The sequence below is a fragment of the Vipera berus genome (genome assembly GCF_964194415.1).
Source record: "Vipera berus genome assembly, chromosome: 5".
Classification (NCBI taxonomy): Eukaryota; Metazoa; Chordata; class Lepidosauria; order Squamata; family Viperidae; genus Vipera; species Vipera berus.
The window spans coordinates 50863381-50885538 of NC_138207.1; positions in this window are offsets into that span (position 1 = coordinate 50863381).

A 22158-nucleotide genomic window follows, 5' to 3' on the forward strand; every position below is an offset into this window, starting at 1 on the left:
TTAGGTGGATAAAATTGAATCCTTAATATGTGAAGTCCTTTTCAGATTGCATGAACTCTTCCTATGTAAGTAGAATGCAAACTAGATGGTTAATGTCTTTAAGGGGATGTAAAAAAGAAACATAATCATACTGATGTACTGAAGAAAAATATCTGAAATCCAATACAAAGGGAAGCTTAGACAATACTTGTTTAATTCCATACAAAAAGATATGCAGCATCTGCTGCTCTATGACAGAATAAAGACAGATTGATTGATGTATGATTGATTGGTTGATTGGTTGATATGCAGCATTCATGATCCTGAACACTCTTTTTTGAGCTGATGTTATAGGAGCAAGAAGTGGAGAGGAAAAAGGGAAAAGGTTGAAATCTGAATAAGAATCACAGAGAATCCAAATGCTTGCACATTGTATTAATTTTATTAGTCCTCCAATATTTGTTTCTCTATGATTAAAAAATTAATCTAAATATTCCTTAGCTTCAGTAATGATTATTTTAAAATAATCATTTTTCCATAGTCTGCTGCTTCCAGTTTTTTAGACTCTAGAGACAGAGCCTTAGGATGTGTAACAGAGAGTGAAATTTAGATTCAGTAATTTCCTTTTCTCCCCATTCTTTTTTCTTTGTCTTTTTCTCCATACAGTAATATGGATTAAGAAAATGCTGTTGAACTATTGACATATTATTGGAACGTATCTGCTGAGTGTGACTCTCTTCTCATGAATTTTTGTGCAACATAACTTGAGTGGTAGTTGAAAACTCAAAATATAAAGACAGAGATACTCTGTAACATTTTATAATGAAAGGTTACTGTAAAAGAAAAGCACAGAAATAACAGTAATAAAGTCATACAACCTAATATGTGTACAGCGGCTTTGAATAAGCTCACTCTAGCAATAAGTAACTTTGTGTAGCAGAGCAGAAATTGAACCTTACTTTAAGAATTGATGCAAAAATGGCCATAACTTGTGCTATGTCGATGGTCTTATATTTCACTTGCACATCATACACATTGCTTAAGAAACACACTTTTAGATTTTCCTTGGCTGTGCAACAAATCTATCTGTAGTGCTATAAGAGAATGATAAAGGAAGAACATTTAATGCAAGGGTATCTGATTGCTCTCTTTTAAAAGGATATAGTTTTAACACATTTTACTAAGTGCAACCAACTACTAGCTCAAAATTGTAGAACGGGTTTGATTGCCCACTAAAACTATAATCACTATTTCAAGTTAGTGATGAACCAAATTTTCATGAGCTTTGATGGAAAGGGGGGGACATATTCTCCCCCCCCAAAAAAAAACCCTATGAAGCCCAAAGAGTGTGTGCAGGAAATATAAGCTGTTAACATAAGTTATGATGAAAAAAATGAGTCCTTTAGCTAGCATCACACAAAAATATGATTGCTAATTGGGGAACTGTTCCTACTGACATAAACAGCATATACTTCTGCTAGAAGAGCTATTTAGTCATCTAATATGGTATACATTATGTTTTCATTTGTTCCAGCACTTTAGGGCAGAAAATTCCTTTTTCTTCCTCTTTCTCTTTGTATGCCATACAAAACTGTACAAGAGTCTTACTAGTACCTGCCATTTTTTTTCTCCAGTACAAATTCAGAAACAAAGCTAACATTTGGTAGAAAACTATATAGAATTGCATCATTTCTATGAATACTCTCACTTATTAAGATGTAGTTTCATAATTAGTACAAGTTAATGTTCATCTAAGAAAGAAGACAAAACAAGTGCCTTGGTGGTGAATATTGGTTTTATTTAAAGCGATAAATCCAATACTGTGTTATTCAGTTAAAATGAGCATAATAGGGACCTCGAGTACGTGAATCTAAGTGATCATGTTTCCTTAACAAGACCTACCCTCTTAGAATAATCAGGGGATACTTGGGTTTCCAGCCATCAGGAGGTAGAAGAGTTAAAAAAGAGTTGAGGTAATGATAACTCCCCTTCTTAATACTTTCCTAAAAGTTGCAAGGACCTGGCTGCCAGAAGGCCTTTCAGAATTGAGTCCTGAGGTATTAAAATTGTATACAATTTAGTTTTATTTTATTGATATGTTTCATCATCATTGGCTACAACTTCTCGTTTACTAGGAACACTCTAGGAATTTCTAATGTCTCTGGAAGCATCACGTTAGAGAGAACTGTTATAAAAAAAAGAAGCTAATCTTCATTTTAGAGTCCAGATGTTTGTTTGAAAACAATGAAAAACAAGAATATTTTAATGGATTTCCCAATTAGCAATGAATTTTAAATGAGTGTGTCAGACTATAGAATTTCATGGCCAGATGTTTGAAATAAATTAAGGGCCCACTGACTTTTAGCCTATCAAATTCTGCAGGCATAACCTTACAGAATTTCTTTTCAATTCATTTTAAATGACAGAGCTATCATCTGGTACATTTTAATAGTGTAAATAAATGTTCATTTTTAAATGGAGAAGTATTTTCTCTATGTATGAATTGTCTTATAATTTAGAATAATTGTAAATCTTATAATTTAGAATAGACTCCCTCTATTCATTGCCAGGCAATATTGTTGGTTTTTATCTGACCTAAGAAAATGCTTCCTTGAGAAATTCAACTATGGAAAGAAATGAAAGAGAGAGGGAATGTAATTACATATTTAAGAAAACTTGGTGCAATTATATTGTTACTCTTGGAGCTACATCTGCCCCTTCTCTATATTTCAATGAGGATAAAGTCTGTCTACTTCATGAAAAGTCTATTAGATCTTTTACATAAATTGCCTTAGTGCATTATCCTAGTAGTACAATTTCATCTGCACTATAATCTCCAGAGGTATGGATAACAACCTATAATTCTGTCATTCAAACAGATCTTTAGCCCCAGCTAGTGAAAAACTATCATTTGAAATAAATTTGGGTTTCAACAATCCCTTTCTAATTGCTTCATTTTACTGAAGCAGACAAACCAGCATTATTATTAAAATTTAGTATATGCTCAGGTAAAGGCAGATTTTTCTTTCTCTTTTAACCCCACTTTCTTTGGTTGTTGCTAAGGAATGTTTTTCCTGCTTGAACTGAAAAATTGGTAATTAGTTTGTATCCAAAACTGAAAATACCAAGCATAATTTTTGTTTTGTGCCCTACCATTTCAAACTGAGAAGGTAATATTTCTGCAGAAATTTCTTTTCCTTCAATAATAAAAGTGTTGGTGGCCAAAATAATTTTAGCAGCCCCCATACCTAATGGTTCCTTTTCCTCATTCCTTTATTTCTTTATTGCCCTTTTCTTTCTATTTCCTAGCAAATTGCTCTTTTTCCATGGGCTATTTTTCAGGGGACCTAAAATATGTCTACCTTGGCCCTGTTTTGGAAGAATAAAAAAAGAGTCTTTGAACTTTCTCAGTATTCCATTCATCATTCAGATACTTTATTTCCATTCCTATCCAAATGTTTTAAGACAGTAGCTTTTTCTCTCTTCATTCCAGATCTTATTATCAAGATTGCAATCAGTTTCTCTATGGAATATTCTACCAAGTTGGCATGGGTTCACATCATAAACAATCTGTTAGTCAAGGCAAAACATCTATCAACGCTATGCATATTATTTCTTCTATATTTGATATCTTGAAGCATCAATTATTATTTTCTCACCTAGGTTCTCCTAGTGTTTCTAGCACGACATTTCAATAGTTGCAGTCTTACTCAATTCATCACATTGTTTCTATTACGTAGAATTATTCTACTTCTCAGGTTTTTTCATCATCGATTGGATCCTTTTTACTTTCTGTAGACATTCTTTCATTATATCCTTTAGTAACATGTTTAATTATCACATGAATGTTGAATACCACACAGGCATATGTTCTTGTTCTTTTTCTACATGATGCAATAGTACTCCTTTCCAGTGCCTTAGTGGTATCTCAGTCTTGATGTGCTTCCATTATCTCAAATTCAACATAGACAAGACAAGAACGGCTTTGTTGAATCCTAATAATTTCATCCTATCTTTTTCCAACCCCTATTTCTCTTTTCCAGACTACCAGCTGTGGAACTCTGTAAGGTGAAGAACATAACAGTCCAGGTTATTGAGAAATTTTTGTTATCAGAAAAACAAGTACATTTTTAATATCCACTGTTTTCTCTGCCATCTATGTTTATTATGTACTATTGATTTTCACATTGTGTCTTTTTAAAAGCAATTTGTAGATTGCCCAGAGTTTCTGGGAGTCAGGCAGCACATACATTTAATATGGTTACCCACATAATCAGCCTGATATTTAGGCTGGATTTGGCATTTTGGCACACCTATTGAGGACCTGGGAAAGGCAGGCGTTGTTTAATACTATTAAAGGTATACTATTACAGATATTGTCACAGGATGTAAACTGTTCCAAGGAAAGATGCCTTTTCCAATTGACTGATGATTTTGTCAAATCCAATGCTTTTCATATGTTGCTCCAGATATTTTGGGATGGCATCCAAGATACTTATTGCTATTGGCACTATCTTTGTTTCCTTTTGCAATAATCATTCTACTTCTATTTGCAGGTCTTTGTATTTTGTGATTTTTATCCAACTCTTTTCTACTTTGCTGACTACATACTGCCATGTCCACTATCTGTGCTCTTTTGTCTTTCTTTTCAGTAATTGTTAACTCCAAAGTGTTGCATGAAAAATGCTTGCCTGTTTGAATTCTAAAATCCCCAGAGCATTTTAGTTTTCTATTACTTTGTCTATTTTGTGATCCCACCAGTTCTTGCTTGCAGGCAAATGGTATTTCTTACAGTTGGCATTTGCTGTGTGTTGCTGTCTTCTCAATTCCAGCATTATATTCATTTATTCCTAAGGCATAGTCTTGTGCAGCCATAATTAGCCCGTGTCTTTCCCCCCCCACTTTTCCTGCTCTTAGCCATTGTCAGATCTTCTTGTTATCTGCTTTGTCTGCTAGCTTATTAATGTACTGGACATGTAATACTTTGCCTTGCCATTTCTCTATTCTTCATACAGTCTTTCTTATAAGCCAGTTTGGTCTCCTTGGTCTTCATAGTATAGTAGCTACAGTGCATTCTCTTCACTGTCCTTCAGATATTCTTCCAATGTATTTTTTTTCTTCTTCAGCTGCCTTGTGTACTAGCAGCATTTCATGGCCACCTTCATGATAAATAAATATTTTTGTTGACCCAAGGAACAACAAATTTATAGGTTTCTGTAGGTTATGTCATTTGGTATGATTTAGGAATTCTAGAGATAGAATACATAGGTAGGTATATATATATTGCTTAAAAAAATAAAGGGAACACAAGATAAGACATCCTACTATTAAATACAGTACATTGTGTTGTTTAAGTGTTCCCTTTATTTTATATATATATATATATGTATATGTATATGTATATGTATATGTATATGTATATGTATATGTATATGTATATGTATATGTATATGTATATGTATATGTATATGTATATGTATATGTATATGTATATGTATATGTATATGTATATGTATATGTATATGTATATGTATATGTATATGTATGTATGTATGTATGTATGTATGTATGTATGTATGTATGTATGATAGGGACGCGGTGGCTCAGTGGGTTAGGACGCTGATCTTGTTGATCAGAAGGTCGGCAGTTTGGCGGGTCGAATCCTGAGTGCCGCGTAACAGAGTTACTCGTCCCAACTTCTGCCAACCTAGCAGTTCGAAACAAGTAAAAATGCAAGTAGAAAAATAGGGACCACTACTGTGGAAAGGTAACAGCATTCCGTGCGCCTTTGGCGTCTAGTCATGCCGGCCACATGACCACGGAGATGTCCTCGGACAAATGCTGGCTCTTCGGCTTTGAAACGGAGATGAGCCTCTAGAGTTGGAAACGACTAGCACGCATGTGCGGGGGAAACTTTACCTTTGTGTGTGTGTGTGTGTGTTTGTGTGTGTGTATGTATATGTGTATATGTATATGTATATATATATACACACCAGTGAAAGAAATACAGTTAGGGACATCAACTTTAGGAATAAATTGCTTGTCAATGAATGAAGAATTAGAAGGCTATAAAACTAATTGAACCATGGGTACATCAAAAGAGACATTAGACAGTGGCACAGAGAGAAGTATCAGGAAGAGTTCTAGATGGCAATAATGGATATGGCTAGGAAAAGAAGAAGAAATGGAAGAAAGATAGCTAAGGAGATAAGGAATCTGTTTTATATTTCTCTGAGATGGAGGAGAGCAACCTGGGTACATGGAGGAGCAAGAAAAAGGTCACATCAATAGAGGAGAGAAAAGAACCGACAAGTGAGAAGACAGAGTCTTCTGTGAAAGCCAACATTCAGAAGAAATGTGAAGAGTCTGAGTTATTCATGAACAGCTGATTTTATTGCCTTTAAGGCTCTTCAGCTTACAGCAAGCAATTCAAGGCAACAGTGTGAGAGTGAGAGATAGTATAGTACTGGCTTTCTACAAGACAAAAGGGATCACTAAGTTCAGTACCGATTTGCTAAAATTATTCTATATAGCTATTGTTTCTATTGATAATAATAAAGTTATTATTGTTTGCAAGTGATATTTTTAACCCAACATTGCATGCAGATATTCTTATACGCATTCCCTGTTGTCTCCAGTTGTCTGATTCAGCACAAGGCAGCTTTAAATGTTTTCAAACAAGGTAATTTCATCTTCAGTTTTGCTACATACCTTGTGACAGGTGAACTATTTGTTCTTTACAAAAAAGTTGTTATTTTCTATAAACAACTCTAGGCTGTTTATATATTTAACCATTGTAAATACACTACGTTGGTTTGTTTATAATGATTAAATATATAAACTGCCTAGAGTACTTAGTCTGCTTTTCGTTGTAGAAATCTTTCTCTTTCAATAATTTCAAGCTTCTTTCTTGGTTCTCTCTTCCTATTTATGATAATAGCTCTTCTTTATTTATAAATGAGGATCACATTTCACTATATGTAATTTATTTATTTATTTTGATTTATATACCGCCCTTTCCTGAAGGACTCAGGGCGGTTTACAGGGTATTTAAAACAAGAAATACAAAAGTTAAAAACAATTAAAAAATTTACATCAATCCCTGAAAAAAGTAAAAACCCCAATTAAATTAAAATTAAAATTCTCAGCCTGGGCCAGAGAGCTCGAAGAGCCAGGTCTTCAGGTCCTGGCGGAATGAACGGAGGTCGGGGGCAGTCCTGAGCTCCACGGGGAGCTGGTTCCAGAGGGCAGGCGCACCCACTGAGAAGGCCCTCCCCCTGGGTACTGTCCGCCGGCAATCTTTAACCGGTGGCACCCTGAGAAGACCCTCCCTGTGGGAGCGCACTGGACAAAGGGAACTTGATGCTGGCAGCAGGTGTTCCCTCAGATATCCCGGACCCAAGCCATTTAGGGCTTTATAGGTCATCACCAGCACCTTGAATCTCACCCGGAGGGCAACCGGGAGCCAATGCAGCTTGTGGAGTAGAGGTGTTACATGGGAGTATCGGGAAACCCCCATCACAACTCGCGCAGCTGCATTCTGCCCCAGCTGAAGCCTCCGAGTGGTCCTCAAGGGCAGCCCCATGTAGAGAGCATTGCAGTAGTCTAAATGGGAGGTCACGAGCGCATGAGTGACTGTGCGTAGGGCATCTTGGTCCAGGTAGGGTCGCAACTGGCACACCAGGCGAACCTGGGCAAAAGCCCCCCTGGTTACGGCTCCTATATGGTCTTCAAAACTGAGCCGGGAGTCAAGGAGGACACCCAAGTTGCGAGCCCTATCAACAGGGGGGTAACACCTCACCTCCCATCATTAAAGGTGGAATGGTCTGGTTAACCCGAGATGCTGATATGCACAGCCACTCAGTCCTGTAATCAATACATCATTAAAATAAAAAGTAAACTGACAGTAATAATTATAGACCACTGATCTATAATCCTTTATTTGGTATGTTGGAATTTTATATGGAAGAAAACTATATGAATATAACCAATCACACAATCAAAATATAGCAAAAGTATATGCTAGTAGATTTGCACAATCTTAAAAAAACGTGTTCAGTTAATTTTTGTTGCAAACACCCAGCTATTGCATTTCCTACGACATTGTTTAGAATGATCAGATCTGGGTTATAAAATCAGAATGTCCATTAAATGGAAGCAAAAAGTTCATATTTCTGTATCTGTTGTCAGCTATTCATATTCGTTCATTCATATTTTTGTTGTCCAGATTTAGTTTTGGTGCTATCATTCCAAATAATCAACTGATTTCCTTAGTAGAAAGAAAGCAATATAATTTTATTTATTTAAAATGTGTACTTGTATTTTTCACTGATGGACAGTTGCTGTTATTAAATACAATAAAAGTTACATAATAAATAATTAAAATTATGTAACTGCTCCTTGAAAATTGTTTAGCCTTAAATTACAACTTAATCGACTAAGCACTATTTAATGAATCAATATATTGTTTCTTTAGAAATAAAATCTAGTTCAGCTGTTTTAACAACTGCAATTTTTAAAATTTAGCAATGTGATTGCTTCACTTAATGCCAATAAATCTTCTAAAGGAAAATATTCTCTGTCACACACATATATACATAACTAATTAAATGAATCTAACTTTAGTAATTATTAAGCTGCAAACTGCATTGTACAGAGAGCTCTGTAATTTTCCTCTGTATGCTTGGTTCATTTTTTAAAGATCAGTCTGTCAAATTAGTTAGGATGAAGTAACGGCTGATAAATAAGGCACTGTTTATCTCTCACTGCTCACTTTCAGCACAGAATGGCTTTTAGCAAGCTAACTTTTCATTTGTAAATAATTAGATGTCTATGTTTTTCTGTCTTCCATCTCTATGTAAAAAGAGAGGCAAGTTTAAAGCTAAAAATCTTCTAAAAGAAAAGCATTTGATTTTTTCTCTCTCAACAAACCCTTCTTTTGCTCCAGTGTAAAACTATAGTTGGAAGAAATAAATTAACATAGAATGATGCTCAAAGCTCCAGGACATGGTGAAGAATGGATGGCATCCTGCCTCAGATGACATTGAGAAGTAATGGAGGTTATTGGCATAGAGGCCTGCATTATATTGAGCTAAATGGCTGCATTCAGATGAAGCAGATAATTACATTATTTTGACAGTATTAGAGGAAAAACTCAGTACCATGAACTACAGATCTTGAACAGAAATGCTATCCTGATCTTAGCCTCAAGACACAAAGTAGCTCAGGTCAGGCCATATTAAAAACAATTGCATGTACCCAACTTACTTTGAGCACTCTGGTGACATAAATGATGACTCTCAATATCAGTCACAAAGAAATTGATTGTCTTCTTAGTGTGCCTGAAACTTCCATAGCAAACAGGTGAGGAATAATTAAAATATCTGTGTCAATGTACACCATTTCCCTTCAAACTAATTCCTAGCTTCCAAATGGTCACATCCATCTCCTTGGCAAATATGGGGAAAGAAACTGAATTGTGCTCTATGGCTCATTATGTTGTGTTCCCTGAGACAACAGAATTTGTAATGCTCAGTGATTCCTAATTAGAGATGTTTGTAGGTTTTAAGAAGCAGGAAAGAGTAAAGTACAGATAAAATGTTGTTCTTTAAAGTGTTTAATGATCCTGCAACATTTACAAGTCTTCCCTTCTCTCCTAGCAATAAAAAAACCAACAATAATAAATAACGAACGGTTTGCTGTCTGTGCAGACTATCCAGAATGAGCAGCTTGAAGCAATTGAATAGCTATTCCTAATGAGAGGCCAGAGTTGGCATTTTTTAATTAGCAAAGTGCACATTTTTTATGAAACTTATCACAGTGTATTTGTGAAAGGCAGTTTCTAAAAAATGTTAGCTTCTACCCAGTTCTCAGTGGGATTCTACAGTATGAAACAGTTTGGAAAAGATCAATCATAAAAAGAAATAGTAAAAGATACATCACTGTGTATGAATCAAGACCACTGGACCATCCAAAAATCATAAGGGGAGAGTTACAGAGACCAAAGGACATGTTACATTAAGCATATGGCTGAAACTAAAAGTGGCAACCAATTCATGGTAGCAGAATAGTGATGGAGCTGCCACCAATATCCTTCCTGACCAGGCAGCCTACTGCCTCAGTTTAGACCTTGCCACATTGGTTGTCAAGATCTGAAGAGAGTTTACTTGTAGTCCTTTGAATACTCATAGAACAGCCTTGGAAACTGCAGACTGGCACCATGTCTGAGCTTCTTTCAACCAAGTGTCTTGAAGCATTGGACTTCAGCTTTCATAAAAGCAGGTGGCCAAGCTGACTTAGCTTATGGAAATATAAATCACACATATCTAAAGAAAGTCGGTTTGAGGAAGATTGAGCCATATTATTTGTAGGTCTCATGTGTTCAAACAAATATGTGGGTATGCATTGTATAGTTCAGGCCTATAGATCAAGAAGGGAATCAATACAAATTCCACATTTGCTCTATTACTTTGTGTTATTATTATTTTCCTATAAATGTTTGGTTTTCTGCAAGTGAGCAAGCAATGAGAGTTTGAGGAAAAATAACAATAACCACTGCACCATTTGCCCTCTCATTCTGGGGAGTAGCTGCAAAGTGTGCCAAGAGATAGAAGAAAGTTAATGGGAAATATAAAAAGTGGTTACAAGGAAGGTCCTTGGTGAGAAGTGACACTCGGCACATTCACCCATTATCTCCCGAAAACCAGAAATATTATTCATGATTCTGATATGAATCTGATTGAAATTTTGGGAAAAAAATATTATTATATAGATAAGTTGAGGATTGGATTTTTCTATAATATCACTATCACCATAATAGCTAATAAGATATGTTTTACTGCATAAATCATCTGCAATTTATTAGAGACATACCAGTAGATATGCTGCCATAAGACGTTTGCTGAAACGAGCAGGAGATTGGACTAGACTGTATTATATGTAAATAGTTCCATTTAATGTGTTAACTTTAAATCACTAAAAAACATAACATGAGGTAAAGTGTTTTGACAGCCGAACACGCGGGAGTTTTGACAGCTGTCAAAACTCCCGACAATACGCAGGCGCAACCGGTTGACAGCTCTCAGCTGTCAAAGCTACACAAAAGCCGCCCAGCCACGAGGAACCGAGCTGTCAGACGTTTCGCGAAGCTGATTGGAGCGGAAAACAAAGCGGGAAAAGACCGGCCGCTGATTGGACCAGACGGCCGGGTACAGACTATAAAAAGCCGAACGTCTCGGTTATCTGTTGCTCTGTTCTAAATAAATCTGTTGAAGTTACCAGCTGTCTTGAGTGGTCTGTCCAGCCACTTCACTGGCGACGAGGATGGGATCCGCTTCCCAGAGCTGAAGTCACGGCCAGGAAGAGAGTTCCAGGCCGGCGGAGCTAGTCACTGGAAGTTTTAACTTCCTTCGCGAAGCGGACCACCGGACCCAGACAGCATGGCCAATTTCGGACGAGTGAGGGAGTTTGACACCCGCCACCCCGAGCGATGGGAGTCGCATCTGGGGCAGGTCGAGGGATTCCTCCTCGTCAGCAAAATCACGGACGACAGAGCCAAAGCCGCAGCGCTTCTCTACATCAGCGGCCCACCAGTCTACGATGCTGCTGTAGGGCTCTTCAGCCCCGTACCGATCACCGAGGTTCCATACACCGAGCTCATCGACCGGCTCAACAAACACTACATGCCGGCCCGCTCGGAACTGTACTGGCGGGTACAGTTTGCCCAGCGAAGACAGCGGCCGGATGAAGCTGCGAACGACTTCATCGCAGGAGTCCGGCACGCCGCGCGGAGCTGCAACTTTCCTGACCTGGAAGATCGGATCCGGGACCAAGTGGTCATCGGGTTGAGGGACGAACGCCTGAAGAAAAAAATCACGTCTAAACCTGATATGACTCTCGCCGAGGTCTCTCGGGAGATCTTGGCATATGAAGACAACCACAGGAAAACCCTCGCCCGAACTACGGCTGAACCCCAAGGTAGCGTCCATCAGGACGAAGCGTCCTTCAGTGACGAAGAATCCATAGATCTGACAGACACCGATGCAATACAACGCCGGATGGAGAGGAGGCAAAATAGACGAAGTGACAACAATGACCGTCCTAAACCTAGAAATTTCATCCCAGCTCAAAGAGAACAACGCAACAACTGTGCCAGCTGCGGGGGCAACCATGCCCGGGCCAACTGCCGGTTCCGAAGCGCAAAATGCCACAATTGTGGTAAGACTGGCCACATTAAACCCGTCTGCCGAAGCCGTCCCCGCGACAACCTGCATGAAGTGGAGGCTAACCCCCCAGGTACGAACACCCACCGAGCCAGTAAGGAAAAGTCCCCAGAAGGATTAGTGGAGGCGGTAGACAGGGTGCACCATTTAAGCCCTAAGGTAAAAATTAAAACAAAGCTTCAGGGAGTCTACTGTGACATGGAGGTGGACTCAGGTTCAGCAGTAACCCTAATTTCGTTAAAAACGTACAGGGAAATCTGCCGGCGCAGTAAAAAAGCAATACTGTTAGAACCCCCACAGGTACAGTTAGCGGACTACCAGAAGATGCCAATACAGCTCAAGGGGAAAGCCAAGGTTTGGGTGGAGTATAAAAAATTCAAGGGGCCCCTAGAGGTATTAGTCACCCAAGGGGATCGCACTAATCTAATAGGGTTAAATTGGTTTAGCCCCTTAGGCATTGCCATTACCGGCGTCAACGCAGTGCAAACTTCAAACCTCGAGGCCGTCTGCAGAAAATATGCAGACGTCTTCGATGGTTCATTGGGCAAATATACAGGTCCTCCTATCGCCCTTAACTTAAACCCCGCCATACAACCTGTCAAAATTAGGGCTAGGAGGGTTCCCTTCGCCCTCAAACAAAAAATTGAGGACGAGCTGGAACGCCTTGTCAAGCTGGGAGTCTTAGAACCTACTGACGGGGGCAGCTGGGAAACCCCCATCGTAACCCCTGTAAAACCTAATGGGCAAATTAGATTGTGCGCTGATTATAAAGCGACCCTAAACTTAGCGCTCAACGCTCACTCTTACCCCATTCCAGCGGTGAGAGACGTCCTCGCCTCCATCCGCTCCGGCGCCATTTTTGCAAAATTAGACCTCACGCAGGCGTACTTGCAATTGCCTGTGACCGATGACACCGCGGTCGCCTAGACAATTGTCACACACCGCGGAGCATTTAAAGTGACAAGACTGCAATTCGGCATTTCGGCAGCCCCGGGCATATTTCAAAGCATCATGGAAAAAAACCTTAAAAGGGATCCCCGGGGTTTCCCCTTACTTTGACGATGTACTCATCGCCGGAGAAACAGAAGCCATTCTAGCTGACAGATTGTCAGCTGTGCTAGAGCGGTTCAGAACAGCCGGGTTTAAACTAAAGAGAGAAAAGTGTTCCATAGGAGTTCCCTCTACGGAATTCCTCGGGTACAAAATTGACGCCCAGGGCATCCATCCTACCAACGACAAACTTAAAGCTATTCAATCAGCCCCCAGCCCCAAGAACAAACAAGAACTCCAGGCGTTTTTGGGGCTATTAAATTTCTATCACGCTTTCCTTCCCCACAAGGCTACAATCGCAGAACCACTACATAGATTATTAGATAAGGGAAAACCCTGGACCTGGACAAGCACACATGAAAATAGTTTCCAGTCACTTAAGAATATCATTTGCAAAAGCTCCACTGTCACCCTATTCAAGGAGGACGCCCCTGTCTGCATCGCTTGCAATGCGTCCCCGTACGGGATAGGAGCCGTCTTGAGCCACCTAGACCAGGACGGCACTCAAAGACCTATTGCATTTTATTCCCGGACCCTGACAAAAACTGAAAGAAATTACGCTCAAATTGATAGGGAGGCACTGGCCATCGTCGCCGGGGTGAAAAAGTTTCATGACTACCTGTATGGTAGACCTTTCACTATCTTCACAGACCACAAACCCCTATTAGGCATATTTACCTGGGACAAAACAACCCCTCAAATATTATCCCCTAGAATCCTGCGCTGGTCCACCTTTTTATCAGCATACTCCTACAAATTAGTACACAAGCCAGGCAGGGAACTAGGACATGCAGACTGCTTAAGCAGGCTTCCTTTACAACACCACGGCCCAGACCCAGCCCCCGCTGGCAACATACTTGCTATCGCTGAATTACCAGAATGCCCCCTCACAGCAAAAATCATTGCTGACAACTCCGCTAAGGATAAAACTCTTAGCAGGGTCCTGCGATGGGTCACAACAGGATGGCCACATAAGTGCCCAGAGGAAATGTTCCGGCCATTCTTTACCAAACAATTAGAACTAACATCACATTTAGGCTGCCTCTTATGGGGAAACAGGGTGGTGATACCACACAAAAACATACAACAAACATTAAAAACCCTTCACGAAGGACACCCGGGAATGGTAAAAATGAAGCTACTTGCTAGAAGCTATGTGTGGTGGCCAGGGATTGATAAGGACATAGAAGAACACGTAGGGGGATGCTATACTTGCCAATTAACCAGAAGCGAGCCGCCCCACGCCCCAGTCCACAAATGGGAAACTACAAAAAACCCATGGTCCCGCATCCATCTAGATTTCGCCGGACCAATACGTGGGCAGAATTTCTTAATAATTGTCGATAGTTATTCTAAATGGCTCGAGGTGATACCCCTCAATAAAACAACAACGAACTCCACTATACAAGCACTTAGAAAAGTTTTCGCAACACATGGCCTTCCTGACGTCATAGTTTCTGATAATGGCCCACAATTCACTTCTCGTGAATTTCAGATGTTCGCTTCGAGGAACTCTATTAGACTGGTGACGTCAGCGCCATTCCACCCATCGACTAATGGCATGGCAGAAATAATGGTAAGGTCCACCAAAGAGGCACTTAAAAATTTTTTAAAAGGAGACTGGCACCGGCGACTCAGCCAATTCCTCCTGGCCCAACACACCACACCTGGCACCACCACAGGTAAAACACCAGCGGAGCTACGGTGGGGCAGGAGGCTAATAACAAGGTTAGATCGATTACACCCAGATAGAACATCAAATGACCAAGAACCACCAACACCATCACCACGAACCTTTTCACCGGCCCAAACCATCTGGGCCAGAAGTTATTCCGGCAACCAAAAATGGATACAAGGGGTCATAATAAAACAAACAGGACCCATTTCATACCTAATTCATTCAGACACAGAAGGACAACTACGGCGACACGTCGATCAGCTACGGAACCGCAAACCGCAAAACACACCCCCGCCAAACCAACAACCCTTTATACCCCCCTTCATTCCAGACGGCCTGCCCCCAACCCACGACGAGGCTAGACCACAACTACCGCAGGAGGAAGGGGAGCCTGAAAATGAGACACCCCCTCGACGATCCAGCCGAGCGAAGAAAGCACCTGCCTACCTACAGGACTATGAATGGGGAGGCAGCAACAAACAAACACACGGGGGTGAAAACGATCCGGGGGAAGGGTAAGGGGTGTATTATATGTAAATAGTTCCATTTAATGTGTTAACTTTAAATCACTAAAAACATAACATGAGGTAAAGTGTTTTGACAGCCGAACACGCGGGAGTTTTGACAGCTGTCAAAACTCCCGACAATACGCAGGCGCAACCGGTTGACAGCTCTCAGCTGTCAAAGCAACACAAAAGCCGCCCAGCCACGAGGAACCGAGCTGTCAGACGTTTCGCGAAGCTGATTGGAGTGGAAAACAAAGCGGGAAAAGACCGGCCGCTGATTGGACCAGACGGCCGGGTACAGACTATAAAAAGCCGAACGTCTCGGTTATCTGTTGCTCTGTTCTAAATAAATCTGTTGAAGTTACCAGCTGTCTTGAGTGGTCTGTCCAGCCACTTCATAGACAATTTTGGGATCCCTTCCAAATGGTTTTATGATAGGCTTTTAAGCTATCAAAGAGTGCATGCATTGCATGTAAGAGTTATTTCTGTCAAAAACATGCATCCCTCAACACAGAGACACTCTCATGTGATTTCTTTTTTAAAGTATAAAATGTCTGCAGAACAGGACAAGGAGTAAAATGAAAAAGGACCTAGAATTATTTTGAGTGAGAGGAGAGAAATGTTTATATGTTATTCCTTGTATTCTGGGTTATTCATCCAAAGTTTCATTCTTCAGTCTTTTCCTTATCTTAAAGCCACTGACAGGAATACATATCAGCTGAAAAGACTGAATTACATTTTTCTCACTGTTGCTAAAATTCATGGGAGCTCAAAGCCAGGATTAATCCCTAAGTGTAGCTAGTCAGTGAATTTTATGATTTATTTTCCCCCAGAGAACAAAACTAACAGGGTTTGTCTCTTTATTCTGCTATGGAGATTATTGAAAATGTGCTGCTATATCATTTGATAAAAGACCTTTGCTTAAAAGGAGAGTAGCTTTGTCATTGGAAGAGCATTGCCCAGGGGATTTCGCAGAGTGATTTGAACACAAGGCATTTGGAAGCTTTGCCTTTCCCCCCCCCCCTCAAACCAAACTCCTTGCCAAGAGTTGTAATTCATCCAAGTGCAGTAGATGAAATAAGTCAGTTTTAGAACTAAGAATTACAGCTGGATTTAAATCAGGTTGCACAATGGGGTGGGGGAGGGAGAGGAAAGAGAGAGAGAGAAACTTGTATTTGCTTGCTATTTCTACAAGAAAACTTGTATAAATAGGATGCAGGTGATAGGAATAAATGAATGGTCTTCCAAATTTAATATTGAAAGAAAAAAATGAATTTGCTGCAGTGGAAACTTACTGCCTGGACAAGCAAGCTTAGTAAAAACTATAATGTATGGGAAACAGGAAAGGATAGCATAAAGGGAGGATGTAAAATAAATACTTAGACAAAAATTAGGTGGGTCTTAGAGTGGGAAAGGAAGAAAACAAGCTATAAAAACATCTGTAAGAGAAAGTGGCTAGCCAGGAAAACTTAACTAAACTGAAAAACAGGAAAGAACCTATTGTTCTAAGGGGGCCAGAACTCAAAACCAACAATTGAATATATCTAATATTTTATATTAGTAATTACAATGTGATGTATGATTTGATATGTAGAAGGAAATTGGTAGGAGGCGGTCAGAAAGAGTGTAATCTCATAGTACCTCAGCCAATGGGGAAAGAGGAGGGATGTAGCAGCCAGGACAGGGTTGTATAAAGAAGGGACTATTTTGGGTTGAAACCTTGGAGAGAACCAAACTTTGAAAGCTTCTCTGCCAGCTTATTGCAATAAATGAAACAAAAAGCCTTCACTGTGTCTTGGCTGGTTATTGGTCAGGCGAGTTTGCCTCTGGTCATGAAGGAAAGTAGCCCATAACACAGGAATCACACAAAATTAGACTGGAAGAAAAAGCTCCAGGAAAAAAAAACAACCTAAAGTTAATTTTATTTGAAGCATATATTAAATTAAATGCTGTTATTATGAAACAATCCCTTAGTTTAATAATTTTTCATTATTTTATATTAAAAGCTGGCAATTGTTGAAGAGGTCTAAACATTAATTTTCATAAACAAATTGTGGAATCAGGTAAAATAAATAGAATGCAAATATTTAGAAGAGTTTTGTGTTTTCAGTAAAAGGGTACATACTACATGAAGCTTAGGGTTGAACTATGGGGTCTCTGATGGTCTCTGAACTTTGCTTGTATACATTTCATTACTGAACTACATAACATCACCAGTGCTTGTAAGTGTGGGGTTTGCTCCCTGTTTATATACAGTACCTTCCCTGCAAGCTTTGATAGGGCTTCTCCTTGATTAAGGTATTGTTTTCTGCTCAATTGTTCATTTAGTGTTAATCCCTGCTTATCCAGATGTTGGTTGTTTGAGAAGATGTGTTCTGAGTTTTTTGTTTCTTTCTTATTCTTTTATTGTCTCCTTTGAATAGTATATAAATGGAGTTTTGTGTATACCAAAAGGGCTTTCTTTGAACTTAGAAAATTGAATAAACCCTAATCAGTATTCATCTTGAAATATCCTATCGAATTGACTGTCAATGTTGCTAACATCGGATGTTCTTGCTTTGACAATATATGGAGATGCAGCCTTTTCCTTTCCCATGCTTTATTCTTAAAATTAGGTGATACTGGGGGAGGAGGAGGAATGTGATGGGAGTTAGTTAGACATAACAATATTGTAAAAGTGTGTGAACTGGGGGGGGGGGTTGAAATAAGAGATGATAAGAGATGCCGGTTTGGAGAACAGGAGGGAAAACCTGTAATTCAAACTAATTGGAGAATGTGATTTATGACTGCTAATTAGAGGAGGGAATTGTGTTTGATACTATGTGCTAAGGGGAGGAGAATTCAGATTTTGGCTTCAACCATGTATGTGCCGAAGCTATGCTACTCGAATAAAGGTTCTTTAAGTTAAACAATGCCTTGAAGTTCTTTGAAGAGTTTCATTTGTCAGAACCATGAAATTGACTCAATTTTCAAAATTGGATAAAATAGTAAAATTATATCAAAGCCAATTTGCATACTCCCATTTAATATAAATTGCAATATACATCATATGTTAAAAACAAATTTGGGAAAAAATTCAAAGGGTTTCAGATACCATTTATCCCTTTATGGCCAAGAATACTTTGAAACCATTATAATTTCTGATTCCCAGTTTGAAAGTAACTTATCTTTACTTTTGTAAATTTTTTATAAATTATGAAATGTTGATAAAATGCATTGAATGCCATGAGCTAATTACTGCTTCAGTTAATTAATACAGAGAGTAAAAAATGTTATTGGTTCAGTGGTCTATCTCCTGAACCATTCTGGGCCCCGTAGCACCAAGCTCTATCTACTTTGGACCATGAAAAATGCAATTTGATTTGAAATATTTAAATCAAAGCTGTAGCGATGGTGGTGTATTGCTAAGGGGACTAGAATGACAGAAAGCAGCAAATAAACTTTAATGAGCAGGATGTTAGAATAGATATGGAATTTCCTTGAATTCAGGATCTAAAATGTAGATGGAAGAACAGATTGATAACAATCTGTTATCAGTCATAGACTTGTAGCTTTGCAAAGAAAATATGAAACTTTGAACCAGCACTGAAACCAATTGATCTTAGACTATATGGAAGTGCCTTGAACTGACAGTATATGATTTAGGTAAGGTGGAAATATTTCTATCAAATCACTTCTTGTGACCATCAAACCTCAGGTTGATTATTGCTCTACATTTGTAGTGAAAATTGAGGGGAGTAGAGGTGGGAAAGAGCATGAACAGTAAGAAGTAATATTGAAGATGAAAGTAAAGGGCATGTGCTACTTCACAACCTAAAATATCGTTCAACCTAATAATAAAAATGAATAGTTCAGTTGTGCAACATTGATAATTTGTCTTTACTAGTTTATTGTGAGTAATCTGAAGACTTGTTTTTAATATATAATGACTTTTTTTTACTCCTCAATCCCACTTTAAAAGTAAGCTTGGCAAAGCAAAATAATAAAGACCTCAATTTCACATGACAAACTTCATGTTATAGAATTACCTTATTTTAGTAAGGTACGATTAAGACCTATGACATTTCACGAGGACTATATGTCAACTAATATACAGTAGTAGCATAAACTACTAATCTGTCACTCTTGGCACAGCTGAAAAGAGGGAGGGAATGAGAAGAAACAGTCTTTAAATACATTAAAAAGGTATTTACTCTTCATTCATTCTAGTCCTGATATAATAATCTCATAGTTCATATATTCAGCTCTCCCATGCATAAACTTTTTTTCCTTAAATAGAATCAGCTTTCCAACATTTAACTGAATTGATCCAATAAGTCAATCATTCAGAAATCCAGATTGGATTTATGATTCAAATCAGATGTAGTCCAATCTACAAACCCTCAATTGTTCAAATCAATAATGGTCAATAACTCGTGATGCGCAAACAGAACAATAGAATATGGCTATCAGTACTATCTCTATTACATTATGTGCACTTCATAGAAATCATTTAAATGTGAGATCTGTATAGTTGTATAATTGCTAATAAGACAGTAAGAAATGGAACATCATCCCTGCAGAAATTAGACTGGCCCGCACTTTGGCAGGCCCTGAAGATATGGCTTTGCCAGCAGGCCTGGGGAACCCATAGTGTGATCGAGCCTATCAAATAGTTTAACTGTGTGTTGTCACTGGGGTGGATGGGTGGGGTTATTATTATTATTTTATTTTATTTATTTTATTTTTATCCTATACTGTTGTTTTTATTGTTTGTAATCTGCCTAGAGTCTCTGTGAGCAGTAGGCAGCTATATAAATTTTATAAATAAATATGTAAATGAAATAAATAAGAAATCATGGGCAGGTGTGAGATAAACAGCTTTCTCTCTCTCATCCCCTACATAATCTACCTCATTAAAAAACAAAAACACTCTTGAATAATAATTTATGATAACAAATTTACCAATGGGTATTTGTAAGCCACCTTGAATCATTTGGCTAAGATGGGAGGCTGTAGAAACATATATACATCAGCAAGTATTGTGGGCCCAATTGGCAAAAGAAAGCTCAGGACTGTATTGGTTGGAAACATGCAGAAGAGGCTTTTATCCTGCTGTGGATCGACAATGGCTAAAAGGGTTAATGGATTTGAAACTAAAACCAACATCTCTATTTCACTGCAGCTTTCCTTCAGTTACTGTAGTTGTGCATATAAATGCCAACAAACAAGATTTCTGTCAGTTCTAATCTGTTCTTGTTTTTAAAACACTTGATATTTTTTCTTACAGAAACTGATTTTATACATATACTGTAATCTATATAATCTACCTAGCTATCTAGCTATCATATATCTAGCTATTTGTGACTGTTCCCACCTTCCAGTTCTTAAAATAATCTTAAGATATGTATATTTTTATTTCAATTTCAGTTAAACTAACTATTGTGAAGCAATTTTGCTCACATATTGCTTTTCCCTGCACCGTCATTAATAACCTTCTCTAAGAGCTTTGTGTCACAAGTTTAAAATCACATGGATCACATATCACTCTAGTTTTCATTTGATTGTAAGAAGGATGTTTGGTGATCATGGCAGACCTCTCCATCAATCTCCAGCAACCTGCAAGTGATGGGAACAGGGGCAGCTGAAATGTTATCAAGGCAAGCTGTGACACATCAAGGACAATTGGCATTTAATGAAGACAAGAAAAAAGGGGAGAAGAAAACAAACAGGATACTTTTCAATAAAGAAATACTATCTAGGCATGGAAGGAGGGAGGCATGGGATGATTTCTACTGTGTAAGAGCTATGTTTTGCAGCACATAAAATCAAAATCAATCCTGGGGTGAAAGAAGGAATTCAGCTCCCTTCTACATTGTCCAACCAAAAACAAAGTGAAATCACTTTGATGAGAGGACATATGTGAACAAGCCTATCCACTCTGAATGTCCAGTTGTAGAAATTTACCTTTGTTCAAGGCACTAGTACTTATGTGTGATAAGTACTGTATATGTTTGGGAGAAAATATCGCAGAAACAGAATGGTCAAAATCTGTTGTATGTAGTTACGATCCAGTCAAAATTATGATAGTCTCCTGTGTCATTCTGGTGCCTAGTCACAGATCTTTAATGAGTACTTCTTGACTACTTGATGTTCACTATGTAGTCATTCTTAGCTAAGGATTATATAAAAATGGGGTCAATGTCCCCTCCTGAAATCTCATGCAAATGACGCATGTTGCTATTGGCCTCAGGAAACAAATAATACCTATCATCTATTTAATACTATTAATGATTGTTATATACAAACATTATACATATACCTACATAGACACACACACACACATCATCATCATCATCATCATTTTAGCCATTATCTATCCACTGTAGGATGAAGGCCTCTTCTGCATGTTTCCAATCTATATGGTCCTAAGCTTTCTTTTGCCAATTGGGCCCACAATACTTGCTGATGTCATCATTCTATCTCATTTTAGGTCTCTTTTGTGGATGCTTTTTATTAAGTGGGATCCATTCTATGACTGTCTTGGTCCACCTGCATCAGTTCATCTTACTATGTGACTAGCCCATTTCCATTTCAATTCTTTTACTCTCTTGATGTATTGTATACCATGTGCAGGTATTTCTATTTTGTCTTGTGATGCCAAGCACGAATCGTTCCACAGCTCATTGTGCCACTCACAGCTTTTGTATCTATCTATGTATATGTGTATATATATTCATGCATA